Source organism: Mustela erminea, chromosome 9 (assembly GCF_009829155.1).
Source record: "Mustela erminea isolate mMusErm1 chromosome 9, mMusErm1.Pri, whole genome shotgun sequence".
NCBI lineage: Eukaryota > Metazoa > Chordata > Mammalia > Carnivora > Mustelidae > Mustela > Mustela erminea.
This window is the reverse complement of record NC_045622.1, coordinates 95,780,963-95,794,578: the sequence shown is the minus strand read 5'-3', so window position 1 is coordinate 95,794,578 and position 13,616 is coordinate 95,780,963. Positions and strand designations below refer to the sequence as shown.

Here is a 13,616-nt window from a genome sequence, read left to right as displayed (position 1 = left end):
AATGTTCCAGAGATGAATGGTGGTGGTGGTTGCACAACAGTGTGTATGGACTTAATGCCACCGAGCTACACACTTAAAAATGGTTTTAAATGGCCCATTAAAAAAAAAAAAGATGTATTTATTTATTTTAGAGAAGAGAGTAAGCAGTTGGTGAGTCAGAGGGAGAGGGAGAATCTCAAGCAGACTTCCTGCTGAGCGCAGAGCCTGATGCAGGGCTCGATCCCAGGACCCCAAGATCATGCCCTGCGCTGAAATCAAGAGGCAGCCGCTTAACCGACTGAGCCACCCAGGTGCCCCTGAATGGTCAACTTCTATGTTACATCTATTTTACTATGATAAAAAATGTCTGAAACATAAATAGAAGTTGGCAACAGCAAGTTGCTGTTGCATTTTCTAAATGCTGACTTTCAATTTTTGTACTTGTCTCATGAGGGCTTATCACAGATCATTTACTTCCTGGCACCAGTCTCTGGGCTGCACCTTGAGTGGCATTATTCCAGGGTATAAACCTAAGAACAGAGAAACCGATAGGCAGGCTAAGCACATGTTCATTTTACAAGATAATCCCCAATTGTTTTCTAAAGAGGGAAATAATTCACACTCCCCTGAGGAAGTGTACAAGTTTCCTGTGCCCCTCATCCATGCGGATACTTAGTATTGTCAGGATTCTTAACGCTTGCCAATCTGCTGAGTGCAAAAGAGTATCTCATTTTGGCCCTAATTTGCATTTCCCTGACTATTCGTAAATTCAAGCACCTTTTTACTTTACTTTTATTGACAAGTTGTGGTTTTTTTTCTCTCTTTTCTTTCTGAGATGCCTTGTTTAAGCCCGTGGCTGATTTTTCTGTTGGGTTTTTGGTATTTTTGTTATTGGTTTGTAAGTGTTTGTAGTCAATGCACATTTATTGAGAACCTGCTATGTGCTCTCTTCTGTATGCTGGGAATGCAGCCATGAACACAAGAGATCAAAATTCCTGGTCTCCTTTCAGAGTTTACAGTCTGCTGAGGAGAAGGGGAGATAGGCAATTAAATTATTTAGTCTCATATATAGTATGTATGGTAATGATAAATGTTACGGCTAAAAATAATGCAGGAAAGGCCAATAGGCAGGGCCAGGAGTGGTGGTGAACTTGCAGTTTTTTAAACAGTGGTCAGGGAAGGTTTTATTAAAAACATGACATTTGAGTAAAGGTTCTGAAAGAGACAAGGAAATGAGCATGCAGACAGCTATAGGAAAAATTTCTTATATATTAATTGGTCAGTTAATGCATTACAGACATCCTCTCCCATTTTGTGGCTTGCCTTCTCACTTTCTTTAAAATATCTCTATATATCTTTATTTGGGGGGGGAGGGGCAGAGGGAAAGGGAAAGAGAATCTTAAACAGGCTCCATGCCCAACTCAGAGTGTGACCTGGGGCTCGATCTCATGACCCTGAGATCATTGACCTGAGCTGAAGTTAAGAGTTGATACTTAACCAACTGAGCCACCTAAATGCCCCATTTAAGATATATTTTGATAAAAATATATTCTAATATGTCAGTCTTTTGTTTTATGATTAACATATTTTTTACCTTGTATAAGAAGTCCTTCTCTTTTTGATTTCTTAAAGAAATTCTATGTTTTTTTCTAAAAATTTAAAAGTGTTACCTTGTATGTTTTGCTTTTAATTTACACAGAATTCATTTAGGATATGGTGTGAGATAGAGGTCCATCTTCTTTCCCCTCTCCCCACATGAACAATAAATTATGGGCACCATTTAATAGATAATTCATCCTGTCTCTGGTGGTCTGCTGTGTCATCTGTCATAAATCAAGTTTCCATAGGGTTTTCCAAGGTTTCAAGTAGGTCTGCTTTGGAGTATTTTGTTCCATTCCTTTGGAGAATTTGTCTGTCCCTATATCTATACCACACTATATTCCTTACTTTATATTATGTTTTTATATATAGTAGAAAAGTTCTCTACACCTTATTCTCTATTCAAGAATATCTTGACTAGTTCTAGGACTCTACCTTCCATATAAGTTTTAGAATTATCTTGTCAAGTAACTTGAAAACACCTCTTGAGATAAGGACTTGAGTTGACTCAATAGGATCAGCTGGAAGAGAACTGACATCATTTTTACATTATGACTTTTTATCCATGAATATGGTTCATCTCTCCATTTACTTAACTCTTATCTAATGCCTTTCAATAAAGTTAGTTGTTTTTTTTTATAAAGGTCTTCCACACCTTACATCATGTGTATTCCCATGTACCTTAATTTTGGTTGCTATTATAATTAGCATCTTTTGAAATTATGCCTTCTGTTTATTGTTGGAGTTTAGAAATGCAATTGATTCATATTATCCACCCACCTTGTTAAACTTTAAAAAATTAACTCCAGTAACTTATCTATAAAATCTTTTGTGTTTTCTAGTAAACAACTATATTATCTATAATAATGTCAGTCTTGTTTTTTGTTTTCCAAAACTTACACATTTTAATTTTTTTTCTTTTCTTATTGTACTGGATAGGACCTCAAGTACAATGCTGGAAAGAAGACTTGCAGACATTTTTGTCTTGTTCCTGATTTTTAAAGAATGCTTCTAACATTTCATCTTCAAGAATGATGTTTGAAGAATGATGTTTGCTGTACTTATTTGGTAAAAAAAAAAATTCTCTCAGGTAGAAAGTTTCATTATGAATTGGTGCTTAATTTTAGCAAATGTTTTTTCTACAATTATTTAGATAATCATACAGTTTTCCTTCTTTATCCGTTAATGTGGTGAATTACATTAATAGCTTTCCCAATGTTAAATCACTCTTGCATTCTTAGGATCAGCCTAGCTTGATCATGATGTATTATATTTTTTATACATTGCTGAACTCAATTTCTAGGACAACCCCTCTTCTCATGAACCCCTTCTCTTTTGCACACCATACTCAGTAGTCAAATCCTTGGTGAAGCCTCTTTCCTTTCCCCGCCTCCTCACCCCTTGCAGTCAGTCTTCCATCCTCTGTGCTCTTCAGATGTGCCTTTAAAACAATCGCTTTAACCGGAAATACTTCTGTGTATATTTTCCAAGGTCAGGACATACTCTCACAGAGCTGCAGTAGAATTGTCATAGTCAGGATTTTTAATTTGGGTACAAATCCATTATCGAATGCACGGTTCATTTAAAAATCACATCCATTATCCCTGTCTTTAACTTTATTGTAACATTTGTCACATGGTTTTACAGATCCGTGTTCACATTCACCTGCCTCCTGTGCTCTCGCAGGCACGCGGTAACCCTGTGGGTTCGGGCTTATAGCTTTCATCCCCGGCTCCAAGGAGGAGCCTTGTCAGTTTTTATCCTCTGTGTATGTGTGTGTATGTGTGTGCATGCACGTACGTGTTTAATTAGTTCTCGAAGTTACATGGCTTGTCTTCGGTTCCTCTGGTCTTCCCACGTCCTTCCTGTCCATTCCCCAGATGGGGCCTCCTCCTACAGACCTGTGTCTTCTTGCTCTCTCTCTCTCTCTCTCATTCTCAACGCTTACACTAACTTCATTCCTGAGCCTTCACTTACACTAACTAGCAAATGACTCATGGTGGCTTGCAGTATCCCTCTTCTTAGGGGTAGTTACTGAGGGATAGGAAAAAAACCCCAAACAAATGCTACACCCCCACCCCCCGTCCTAAAGGACCTCCGATTCCTGCGTCCTGTGTGGTTTTGTTTCTCACGCAGAGGCCGACTATGTGCCTTGCCTGCCGTCAGTACTAGGTGACCGCTGGTTTGGGGAATGAATGCTAGCCTGCAAAGGTGGTCCCTGAGAGGAAGCGCCCAGGGTGCCACCTGGCAAGCCCCACCGTGGGGCCAGCCGGGTCCAGTGGCTGGACACGACGTTCCCAACCAGGGTATTCCATTACTTCCCTTTAGCTCACTTAAAGCCAGCAGGCCATTCTGAGAAGCAGGTCAGACTAAAAACTTGGACTGCCCGTTTTATGAAGTAAAATCAGTCAATCAATCTATCTTAATCAATTACCAAGAGACCAAGGAGAGAAATTGAAAAAAAGATGGAACCACTCCTTCTGAGGGTTGTCACTATTTTAAAATGCCCTTTTTTAAAAGATTTTATTTATTTATTTGAGAGAGAGAGAAAGCAAGATAGGGAGGGAGAAGCAGGCTCCCCGCAGAGCCGGGAGCCGGATGCCAGACTGGATCCCGGGGCTCCAGCATCATGACCTGAGCTGAAGGCAGTCGCCCAACCAACTGAGCCACTCAGGTGCCCTAAAATGCCTGACTTTTTAGCTGTCATCATTTATCCTTTAAATGCTTGGAGCTATGTGGGGAGAACATTCTCTAGGATCTGTAGTCCGGTTCCCTGCCCTCTGTCTGCTTATCACTTCTGCCTTGTGCCTTAGTTAGCTCCCGTGATTCTTTGAGCCTATCTTCCCATTGTTTTTATGTTTATTTAGTTGCACTATTTAGTTTATTTAGTTGCACTGGGATGCTAAATCTCCAGGGAACATCAGTGATAGGCAGGACAATGCAACAAACTTGTAACGGGGTCCTTGGAATACAAGCTTGACCAGGTTTCTAGGTTTTTCCACCTCTGTTGCTTTTGGTCAGTCTCCCCTAGGGTTCTGTGCGCTCTCAAGAAGGAGCTATCCTTCACCTGCTCTCTCACATGTCCAAGCTCTAGACTCTCCCCTGAATCTACATTTTAACCTTTGAACTCCTGAACCAATTCCTGTTCTGGGAGGCTTTTCAGGATGAGGACCTCTTCTTCCCAGTTTGGCCCAATTGACTTGTTCTCAGTGGGAAGCAGACAAAAACCTTGTCTTCTATCCTTTTCTGGGTGTCAGGACCCAAGCATTTCTCAGGCATTTTTAGGGCTTTATAAAAAACCATGTATAGGCAAAACATTCCAGAGGCTGATGGAGGCTGAAACTCTGCCCAGATCTCACCTTCCTCTGCCTACAGTGATGGGGAGCGAACCCCTTTTGAGCTAGCAGTTAATCCTGCGACAGCTGGTTTTGGACAAATAAGCCTGGGTCACCCAGTTCCCTGCAGGGCTCCAGGGGAAAGCCTGCGAGGGCCTGCGTCCCCAGGATCACTCTGAAATGGGACTGGTTTCTCGGAGATCATTAGTGCTCCTCTGTCATGGCCCCAGGTCAGACCCATCCCGGCTTATGTTATGACAGCTTGTGATATTTGTTGGCTCTGTTTTTCTCCTCGAATTGTCATCCTGTCTTCCTGAAGTGGAGGAGGAGGAGTGAAGGTGTGAAAGAGGCCAGAGGAAAAGACTCCGGTGGGAGATCATTGTCCTGCAGGGCCCAGAGCGGGACTGCTCCCCACCGGTATCTCCAATCTCCTCGGCACTTCTACCGCCCTGAGGCTTTGGCCCGTTCCCCTGGGGAGGTGGATTTTTCACAGTGACTCATCTTGTCCCTGACTTGGGGCTTTTAACACTCTCTTAATTCCGGCCATTGTTCCATTTCTTTTAATGTACCCTAAACAGCCCATCTTTTGCTTTGGTTCTTTTCACCTTGCTGGTGCTTGTAGATGGAATGATCGTTCTTGATTTATGAGTTAGCTAAGCTCTATAATTATTTCTTCATCTTTACTCATGGCTTCTTCCATCCCTTAATCACTCTTGTTTTTCCCTAGACTGTCACTTTCTTTATCCTTGTCTGATAATGAGGCAGCCGCTGCCGCGTCCGGTTCCTGTTCTGAGGACTGCGCGTCTGAAGAGGGCAGCTAATGTGCCAGGACCCGCCTCTGCCCCTTCGTGTTATGAATCAGCTCTCCTGACCATTCAGCACTGACACTTTCTTGATTTCAGCCCTTGTGTTTACTGAAAGTGCATCAGCCACGCAGTACCATAGTCCATCTCCTTCTCTCTCTGTCGGTGGATGGAAGGGTTTGTTTTTGATCTATGAATGTATTTATTTACAGAGGCTTTCTGAAGAAGACTCTTCACCACGTCGATTTTAGATGCTTTTCTGAATTCATTGTTGCTGAGGGAAGGCAGGACCAGACGTCGTGAGGTAGAGGAGGCCACGCTGGATGGAATTTCTGGCAGCCAGGGTTCAAATCCCGACTCACCCCTCTCCCCCTTCCTAGCTAAGTGGTCTTGGGCAAGTCACTTAACACACTTAACTGGTAAGAAGCCTCACTCATCACATGGAACAGCCGTCACCCTGGCCACAGTGTGGTCGCAAGAGTGGGAGGAAATGGCGTGCAGGAGCCCAGCACGGAACACATATCCAGTTCACGTGCATCTTCAGGACACGCGCGAGGCTGTCTCTTTTTCCCGGTGATTCCCAGACTTGTGTAGCTTGTAGACTGGGAAGATCTCAGAATGTATTTCGATGAGCTTAAGTTTGCCAACTTTTTATTTTGCTAAAGTAGGACAGTATAAAAAAAAAGCAAAAAACCACAACTCACCTCCATCTATTTTCACTAACTCTCATAAAATAATATTTGAAAACAAAAAGTAACAAGGACATGGTTTACGAGTGAGACGTGGAATACGTTTGGTGTTCCAGAAACCTCTCTGTATCATTCCTGTTTCTCTAACCTCACCAGGGATGCGTGAAAACTCGGTTCACAAATCAGCGTTTGGGAGCTGTCCCCTTCCACGGCTCAGGCTCAGAAGGGTTTTCCAGATTAGGGTTTCCTGCTGTGGACATGGCACCCTGAGGTGGGGAGGAGGACAGGTGAGTATGAGGGAGCAGCTCATCTTCTGGTATGAAGTTTAAAGAAGCGCTGAAGTGTGATTGCCTAGTCCGGGGACCTTGGCACAAGGAGAGACACCAGCAGGTGGGAGAAGTGGTTGTTGTGATACAAAGTATGCGGGGAGGGTGGGGCAGAACATTTCATGTCTGAGTTCCAAGTAAAATAATGGCTGTATCTGCATTTTGAGTCTAAAAAAAAAAAACAAAAACCACAAACAGATGCAAGTAAACAATGAAAACTTGCCGAGTCTGGTGGCTGAAATGTGCTTGGACTCACGATGATTTCACTCTGACCCTGTTCCAAATCACTTGTGGGTTTTCTGACAGCCCCCTCTCCCCCCCCCGCCCCGCCTCCAGAATACTTTAGGGTTGAAGCATTCCATATCTGGTCAAAGTGCAGAGGTGAATGGTTTTTGAGAAGTTTGAGTTAACTCGGCTCAGCTGGTTTTGCTTAGGGGTGTGTGGAAAAATCCTTGTTCCTTTTCCTAAGAGAAAAAAAATCATACACACACACAGACACAGATATGCATATCATTTGGGGGTCTTTTTAAAGTTGGATAAGCTTGGGCACCTGGGTGGCTCAGTGGGTTAAAGCCTCTGCCTTCAGCTCAGGTCATGATCTCGGGATCCTGGGATCGAGCCCCGCATCAGGCTCTCTGCTCAGCGGACGCCTGCTTCCCCTTCTCTATCTGCCTGCCTCTCTGCCTACTTATGATCTCTGTCTGTCAAATAAATAAATAAAATCTTAAAAAAAACCAAAAAAGTTGGGTTAGCTCATGCGCAGGTAAAAACCAGATAGAAAACCTTAGCAGACAACATCTGAACTTCAATGACTGACTGATGTCTGGAAGCAGGGGCGGAGCAGGCCCACGGTGTCTCTGTGTCCACGAGGGAGCACACTGCCCTGTGCTTGGGGCTGCTTCTGACCCTCCCAGTACTGCTGACTTTGCAGAATGAAGATCAAGGCCACTTACTATGTGCTGGGTGCTCTGCGGGGCGCCTGGTTTGGATCATCTCCTTCAACCCTCACACAACCCTCTGAGCTAAGCATTTTAGAAGGCCCATTTTCCAGATGAGAAAACGGAGGCTTACATAGCTGTAGGCAAAGTTGTTCAAAGTTGCAGCAGAGTGGATGAATGGCAGAGCTGGGATAGAAACGCAGGCCCTCCCCACTGGTGTTTCAGCCGCGAGAATGGTTAGCTCCTAAAGTCTTTGGTCTGGCGTGAGTGGGAAGAAATGGACTTGAACCGTGCCTTCTGAGATAGCATTTGAGCAAGGAGGCATCGTCCCACCACATACGCGCACACGTACTCTTTAAACTCTCCAAAGAACTCCGAAAGCACATAGCATTTCTCCCCTTCCTTTGAGAAGGCAACCTCGGAAACTCTCTGGATAACTTAGCGGTATTAGCAAAAGCCTTAATGTGATTATGCTTTTTTGACCCAGAAACGGCCCCACTCGGAACTGGTCCTGGAACCAGTATGCTCCAGGCTTCTCCAGCCTGTGGGTACAAAGTGGGCGGCTCAAGTGTCGCCTCCTCCAGTGGTGGGGGGGTGCTGACCAGCCCTACTGACGTGTCTCCCCCGTTCTCCTCACCCCTCCCCATCTTCCTCCAAAGCACCCACCTCCGGGTGAAATGACAGCACAGAGCTGTCACGGAAGGGGCGTCCTGTGATAGCTGGGATTTTTCTGTTTTGCCCCTGCTTAATCCCCAGTGACTAATAGAGCGTCTGACTCACTGAAGGCCGCCACAAAGGTTCACGCAGGAGTGAGTGAGCTCGGTTGCATAAATATCTCAGATCTCAAAATTCTGCTTGTCGGGGAGCAGATCTGGGCTCTTACAAATGTCCCAGTCTCCCACTCTGCTAAGACTCCCCTTCCCATCTCCATAAGTTGGTCCTAGACATCGCTTACCATCCCGGCACTTAGGTGGAAGGGGACCCTCAGTCGTGTCCCTAAGACCAGAGTCTCAGATCCTGGTCTCTCTGACGGCCTCTGAGAGCCACTTCTGCCGCATCACCTGGACCTGCTGTCCCCCGGAGCCCCTGGTGCTGTCTCCTCTTTGAGATATCACGTTGCTGCTGTTTGTGGCAGGACCAGAGGCTCACTCCTCAGCCGGCAGCCCACCCTAAGTGGCCCTGTGCAAACAAACCTCTGTCCATTTGCACCGGCAGTGAGGCACTCACATTTTTGCCAAGTTTTTTCGGGGGTGTTCTGCGGCAGAGTTGCCGGGGTCCCGACACTCTACAGCCCTTCTCCTGCGCCCCAGCAAGCAGACGTGGCACAAGCATCTCCAGCCTCCATCTCCAGCCTCCCGGGTTTGCCGACTGCAGGGGGAGCCTCCTCCTCTCTAAGCCCAGCCCCCGCAGCTGACTCCTTCAGCCTGTGAGATCCCTTCTGTCATCCAGCAGGAAGTCAGGCAGTGAGAAGGGCCCAGGGCAGGATCAGAATTAGAGTCTGTGGTTGGTGAAGGGGGTGAGAGGAGAGGCAGAGGCCCCACCCCCTGCCCTGAGAAGGCCCGCCCCAGGGCAGGGGCCTCCCTCCCTGCCTATTCCTTTCAAGGCAGGGTTTTTTCCCAGCAATCCGGACTCAGTTTTGTTGTTTTCTTTAAATCGGCTTTATTGAGGTGTAATTTCCATACTGTAAAATGCACCCATTTTAAGCGCACCCTTCAGAGTTCTGACATACGTATAAACCTGATAACCCGGATCTAGAAAATTTCCGCACCCTAAAAAGTTCCCTTGAGGGAACCTCCTACACTGTTGGTAGGAATGCAAGCTGGTGCAGCCACTCTGGAAAACAGCATGGAGGTTCCTCAAAAAGTTGAACATAGAGCTACCCTGTGACCTAGCAATCACACTACTGGGTATTTACCCCAAAGATACAAATGTGGTGATCTGAAGGGGCACATGCACCTGAATGTTTATAACAGCAACGTCCACAATAGCCAAACTATGGAAAGAGCCTAGATGTCCATCAACAGATGAATGGATAAAAAAAGATGTGGTGTATAAATACACAATGGAATACTATGCAGCCATCAAAAATCCAAAAATCTTGCCATTTGCAACAACGTGAATGGAACTAGAGGCTATTATGCTAAGTGAAATAAGTCAATCAGAGAAAGACAATTATCATATGATCTCACTGGTATGAAGAATTTGAGAAATAAGACAGAGGATCATAGGGGAAGGGAGGGGAAAAATGAAACAAGATGAAACCAGAGAGGGAGACAAACCATAAGAAACTCTTAATCTCAGGAAACAAACCAAGGGATGTTGGAGGGGAGGGGGCAGCAGGCATGGGGTGGTTGGGGATGGACATTGGGGTATGTACTATGGTGAGTGCTGTGAACTGTGTAAGACTGATGATTCACAGATCTGTACCCCTGAAACAAATAATACATTATATGTTAATAGTAAAAAAAAAAAAATTCCTTTGAGATTGCAGCCAATCTCCCCCACCCATCCCACCCTGCCCCAAGTACTAGTTAGTTTTCTATCCGGTTAGTTTTACCTTTTCTAGATTTTCATACAAATGGAACCATATTGGGTGTACTCTTTTCTGAACGCAGCGCCTTAGACTGCTCGGCCATCCTGACGACGGGTGTACTCTTTTCTGACTGGTTTCTTTTACTTAGGATATTTTTGAGATGCTTGTACATTGTTATACACATCAATAGGTCATTTCTTTCCATGGCTCAGTGATATTTCATGGTCTGGATTTACCACAGTTTGTTTATACATCCACCTGTTGATGGACACTGGGACTGTCCCAGTTTTGGGCTTTTGTAGATAAAACTGTTATGAATTTTTGGTACTAATATTTTTGGTGGACATGCTTTTTTTTTCTGCACCTGGAATTGCTAGTCATACAGACAATGAACATTTAACTTAATAGAAACTGCCTATTTTCCAAAGTGGCGACATAGGGAGGTTTGGTCAAAATCTTTTCACTGGCTTTATATAAGCCTTTATATAGGCTTTCTTATATAAAGAAAGCCTTTTTTTATATAGGTTCTGCCTTTCTTTTTTTTTTTTTAATAATTCAAATGAAATCATCCAACAAATACACCCATTTGTAAATTTTCAAGGATGTTCATTGCAGGCTTGTTTAGGAATTGTTTTTTAAAAATCCTGGAAATGATCCAAGTGTCAAAAACTAGCAGACCGCCGATTCTAGGACTGGGGCAGGAAATACACAAGTATCCTTGGTAAGCCAAGGATCATTTTGTCGGGCCAGAAAGTAAGGATGCGCTCAACGAAACAAAGACCGCACCTACAGTGGTCACATTGCAGAGAAGAGGCACAGAAAGAACTGCTGATTGGCTAAAGGTGGAACAAAATAGAGTAGTATTGGATTATAACCCAGAGTATAAAATAACTATCCACAAGCCCATACTGATATAAGTGATTGAATAAGTAAATAAGTGGAGGAGAAGAGACCCATCTGTCCTGCAGAAGAATTTCAAATAATTCATGTAGATACTTTGTCCCTAAGGCGGGGCAGCAGACTCCTCGCTCCAGAAATGTGGGCTTCACAGACTGACTTTCTTCCAAAGAGTAAGGCAGAGGAAAGGGGGAAAGGGGGAGAGAAACTGACAGTGGAAAAACACGACAAACCCAAGTCCAGCTGGTGGACCAAGGTCAACATCAGTAGTGATGAGTCATGTGGATAGTGTGTATCCTTAGTACGATGGGATGAAAATGGTAGTTTACTTCCATGGTCTTCCTTCTCAAAATATAACCTCAGTCGAATCATGAGAAAAACATTGCATAAATCCCAATTGAGATGCATTCTACAAAGGATCAGATTAGACTTCTCAAAACTGTCAAGATTGTTACAAACAAGGGAAGTCTGAGAACTGTCACAGTCCAGACGAGCCTAAGGAGACATGATGACAAAATGTAATATGGTGTCCTGAATGGGATCCTGTAACAGAAAAAAGATATTACATAAAAACCAAGGAAATCTGAATAAAGTGTGGATAATGATGTTATCAATGGACATTCACTAATTATAAAAAATTGTTCCATACTAAGGTAAGATGTTAATAATAAGGGAAACTTATTTTAGTGTGAGGAATATGAGAGCTCTCTGTCCTATAAACTATAATCTGTGTATATTCTCAATTGTCTTGTCAATCTAAAACCATTCAAAAATAAAAAGTTTGGGGCACCTGGGTGGCTCAGTGTGTTAAGCCTCTGCCTTCAGCTCAGGTCATGACCTCAGAGTCCTGGGATCGAGCCCCATGTCGGGCTCTCTGCTCATCAGGGAGCCTGCTCACCCCTCTCTCTCTGCCTGCTGCTCTGCCTACTTGTGATCTCTCTCTCTGTATCAAACAAATAAATAAAATCTTAAAAAAAATAAAAGTTTATTTAACCTACCCTGCCCCAAATAGCGTACTACTTAAATAAATTATAGTAGTTTCATAAATTGGAGCATATGACAGCTTTTAACATAGATGCAATAGATAATTATGTGTAGATATAGAAAGATATTTTTAAAACGTGGGAGTGGGGAAAAAAGTCAGGACCAGAAGAGTATGGATGTCATAATCCCATTACAAAATACATATGTACTTGGGAACAGTGGAGAGCGCTAAGTCAACCCTTAAGAGAAATTATCTCTAGATGGTAGCATTTCCATTTGTTTACTTTTTTTTTTTTTTTTTTTGCTTACTTATATTTTCTCATTTGTCCATGGTAGCTCAGTGTAAAAATATGATGCAATAGACAGAATTCAAGATGACCTCCAATGACCCTTGTGTAATTTCTTTCTCCTGAGTGTGGGTGGGACGTGTGAATATGATGGCCACCATTCCTTTGAGAGGTTACATTATATGGCAAAGGTGAGGGGATTTTTTGCAGTTGTAATTCGAATCCCTAATCTGTTGACTTTGATTTAATCAAATGGAAGCTCATCTTGGGTGGGCCTGACCTAAACAGGTGAGGCTTTTAAAGTGTCTTGGACCATCCCTGAGACCAGAGAAGATCCTACTGGTCTTGAAGAAGGAGGTGCAAGGAACTGAATTCTTCCAATAACCACAAGCTTGGAAGAAGTCCCTGAATTTCAGATGAGACCTCAGCCCTGGCTACATTGCACCCTTTTGAACCCCTGAGCAAAGCACCCAGCGAAGCCATACCCAGACTCCTGACCCACAGAAACTTCAAGGTCATAAATGGGTGTTGTGATAGTTTGTCGTGCAGCAATAGAAAATCAATAGAGATGGTAATGAACAACAAAACATGAAGAAAAAGGCAACTTAGGACAAATAGAATAAGATAGTTTCACTTCCAAACGAACAAAAAATGCCATTTTTATCCAGCTTTTTGGACCCATTTGTTGGGCTCTTGCCACTCACTTTTTATGGTTTCTAACTCTGAAGTCTTTCAAACGATGTAGGCAAAGTTGTTTGTATTTCATGACAATGGATTTATCATACCAAATGTGATGGATAACAGGACAAATAGTCTTAAACTGTACCTTGCTGTCATCCAGTAAACTCAAGTGAACAGGAAATCACCCCGCTGTGAAAAATGAAGGCAGAGAAAGCTGTTTGGAAGTCTGCTCCTCCCCACCCTCCACAAAATGAAAAAATAAACCCTCTGGTTTTTTTTTTAATAATACAAAATCATTATTTAAAAAATCTAAGCATACAAACAAAATGGAAGGACATGCTTCCAGGAAAGTCAGTTTCAAGATTAAGAACTCACTGAGAGAAGGACAGTGTGTGAGAAGGACATGGAGAAATGGTGCAAGTCCCTCATGGATGCTGAACTCGTGACCCCTGAGGTGAAATCAAGAGTCATGACGCTTAACTGGCTGAGCGACCCCGGTGCCCCCACACAAGTGGTTTTATGGCCCAGATGCTGCCTTGTTTGTTAAGTTGGGACGAGATGGGAG

General features: G+C 43.6%; 2 long non-coding RNA genes across 3 annotated transcripts in view; one reads left to right on the top strand and one right to left on the bottom strand.

Annotated features, from left to right (window-relative positions):
- Positions 1-6,972, top strand: part of LOC116599437 — a 72,722-nt gene extending 65,750 nt beyond the window's left edge. The window contains exons 2-3 of one of the 2 annotated variants that reach the window (XR_004289372.1): positions 2,518-2,646; positions 5,233-6,972. This is a non-coding gene — a long non-coding RNA (uncharacterized LOC116599437). Of the gene's footprint in view, positions 1-2,517 lie in introns of both variants that reach the window. The other variant, XR_004289371.1, reaches the window with a different exon arrangement.
- A 143-nt stretch (positions 6,973-7,115) lies between these two features.
- On the bottom strand, positions 7,116-9,166 carry LOC116599436. The gene is made up of 3 exons (XR_004289370.1): positions 8,897-9,166; positions 8,625-8,791; positions 7,116-7,195 (listed from the first exon to the last, which is right to left on the bottom strand). It is a non-coding gene; the product is annotated as an uncharacterized LOC116599436 (long non-coding RNA).
- Positions 9,167-13,616: the final 4,450 nt, after the last annotated feature.